Raw genomic sequence first — 2,966 nt, forward strand, 5'->3', positions numbered from 1 at the left:
CGCCACCCCGCATAGGCCGGACAGGGCAACAGGGCTCCAGCGGGCTTGTCCCCACACCACTGTGGAGTCTCCCCCTCTGCCCGGGGCCTCGGCGGGGTGCCAGGGCTGGGCGGTGACCTCGGCCAGGTCCCCTGCGGCGTCTGGGCTGTTTCCCGGCCGGACAGTGCGGCCGCGAAACCTGCCGCCCCGGCTCACCGCCGGGGGCCAGCCCCTGACCCCTGAGCGCCCAGGGCTCGGACCAGCCGTGGGGTTCGCAGCCGCACCCCCTTCCGCACAGCCCCCCCTCGACCTACTTTGGCTACCGGTCTCGGCAAGGGGGGCGGGCTCCTGCGCTTTCTGAGCGCCCAGTGGCGCTTCTTTATCTGATCGTCGCGTGTCTTCTTTGAGGCAACGTCTGTTTGGGCGCTTCGGGCGTCTTAAAGATTTCCTCCGTTTATTACGCACACAAGAGCGGGGTGCAGGCCAGAGGTGGGGGAGAGGACGCCCAGAGTGGGGAGCGGCGCCGGCGGCCTGCGGGAGGGGCGGCTGGCCGCAGCCCGAGGCCAGGATCACACTGCCCCATTCCCGCTCTGCTCCTGCTGCAGCCCCCAGGGAGGGCAGCGTCGCCCGGCCTGTGGCCGGCTGCGTCCCCAAGCTCTGCGAGGGGCTTGCTACCCTGCGGCCACTGCCGCCCTCGGAGTCCTCTCAGGGCCCTCGCAGGCTCCCAGCACAGGGCGACCGTCTGGGTGCTGCCGCTGCTGGCCACTGCGCAACTGCGCTGGCCAAGGGGCCCGGGGTGCGGCAGGCCCCACCCCGGCGGCCCCTCAGCAGTGCGTCTCAGGGGACCCGCCTGTGCTCCGCTCTGTCTCCAGGGGTCCTCTCAGCCCTCTGCTGCACCCTGCTCTGTGTGCACAACTGAATGAAAGTTAAATCTCTATGAGTGAACGCGGGCTGTGGCCGGTGCCCCAGCCTGCTGTCTGTGGTCACCCCAAGAGCAGCTTAGCAGAACGGAATGTTCTCTGAGAAAGTCCGGGCGCTGATTGCCATCTCCCCACAGCCTCCCGGCGACACTGTCACTGGCTCAGCCCGTATCAGGTCATCTTCTCTGCAGCAGAAAAATTCTCCAAACCTGCTACGTAAGGTCGCGAGAACGTCCCTTCCTCGAGGATGAGGTCTCACTCGCACATGGCCGCACCTCTGCAGGGCGCTGCCCGGCCCCTCCCCCTCGCCAATCGCCCCCACACCCACCCACAGCCTCCCACATCCCTACAGCTCCAGACAGGGGCGTCCCGGTGTCGGGCGACCGAACTATGTCCGTGGCTCCCCCCAACCCCCAAGAATGGGTCCCTTCAGAGTCCTACTTCCCGGATCAAAGGCAGATTCGTCACCCCACCCGTGTCCCCTGACCCCTCAACGTGTCGCAACACGTCGGCCAACCCAGCTGCCCAAGCCCCAGCCCGGGAGCCAGTTCCGCAGCCTCCAGGCCCTCACCCCCCAGCGGTGCCACCCCCGCCCCACCCCCGGCGCCCCCAATTTTGCCTCCCTGGGCCAACCCACTGCCCTCCGTTGCTCTTGAGGGCTCCTGTGACCACACTGGACCCACCGGGCAGTCAACCAATTACTAAGGACCTTAACTACTCTGCCAGGAGCTAAAATGACCCTTCTCCGAGGAGGAGGCCACAGGCATCTGGAACTCAGGGAAACGCTGACCACACCCACACTGAGACACCAGTGGCGCCTGTGAGAGCGTCCTGTACTGGCCAGTGGCAGCACCAGGCGCCCACGAGGATGCGGAGGAAAGGGAGCTGCTGCCCCACACTGCTGGCGGGCACAGACTGGCCAGCTGCTGCGGACCGCTGTGTGCAGGACCCGCAGAGGACTAAACAGCGCCCAGCAACCCCACTCCTTGGTGCCCCCAGAGGGCACATTAATTCAGAAAGATGCCTGCACCCTACATTTATCGCAGGACTAGTCATAATACACAAGAGACGGGAGCAAGCCTGGTGCTGGAAAGGAGACTGGGCCAAGGAGACCGGGCTACTCACGGCAGAATATTACTCGGCCTTCAAAAAGACAACGGCCCCGCCGTTCCCAGCGACATGGGTGAAGCTGGGAGGGGCTGTGCTCAGTGACAGAAGGAGAAACAGAAACAAGGGGTGGTCGCCGTTAGAGCCGAGTCGGGTCACGCCAGCCGTCAGGAAAGAGAAGACAAAACTAGCAGGCAAGTCTGACCCAGAGATAGTCAGCCGCAGCCAGCGAGGGGGGCCGCGGCAAGGGGGGCCGCGGCGAGGGGGGCCCGCGGCAAGGGGGGCCTCGGCGAGGGGGACGCAGAGAGGGGGGGCCGCGGCGAGCGAGGCCGCAGCAGAGGTGCAGAAGGTTCTAGGTGACTGGGCCACGCAGCAGATCACACCTGAGAGCCCCGCGGAGCAACCTCACAGCGACGCAAAACCCAAAAGCGAGACACCAGCCGCGCCCCCTTTCCTTGGGGCGGCACCGTTGTGGGGAGGCCGGAGCCAGCGCTGCCGCTGAGCCCTGACGCCTGGGGACAGCGGGGTACCCACCCTGCTACCCCGCCTCCCGTCTCGCTCCCTCCGCAGGGCCCTGGGCTGCCTCACAACGGAAACCCGCCCCGCCACGGCTTCACCCCAAGGCACCCGGGGCTCGATTCACTACCCCTCGGCCAGTCCTGCCTGCCCCGTCCCCTCGACCCGCGCTGGCCCACGCACGGTCCGCTCTCCCCTCAGTGGGGTGACTGGTAGAGATGGGGCGTGAGACACAGGAGGTGGGGTGGGAGCAGCAACTTCGGGGCGGGGCGACGAGGCCGTCCGCAGGCGCCCTCAGAGCGGCCACGGGACGTGAGACACCGGAGGAACGGAGGGGCCGCAGGAGCGCCCACCGCCGGCTGCCTTCACGCCCGTGACCTCGCCGCCATCTTGGAGCCCCGCGACCCAGGGCCCCCGCGGTGCCTCCGCGGCCCTGGGGCCCCG

The 2,966-nt window shown here is 67.6% G+C and overlaps 1 protein-coding gene across 1 annotated transcript in view; it reads right to left on the bottom strand.

Moving 5' to 3' along the window:
• Window positions 1-2,966, bottom strand: part of LRRC43 (leucine rich repeat containing 43) — a 10,546-nt gene that overhangs the window by 6,971 nt on the left and 609 nt on the right. The window lies entirely within an intron of this gene.

This window comes from Condylura cristata, unplaced genomic scaffold (genome assembly GCF_000260355.1).
Source record: "Condylura cristata isolate star-nosed mole 26May11 unplaced genomic scaffold, ConCri1.0 scaffold00029, whole genome shotgun sequence".
NCBI lineage: Eukaryota > Metazoa > Chordata > Mammalia > Eulipotyphla > Talpidae > Condylura > Condylura cristata.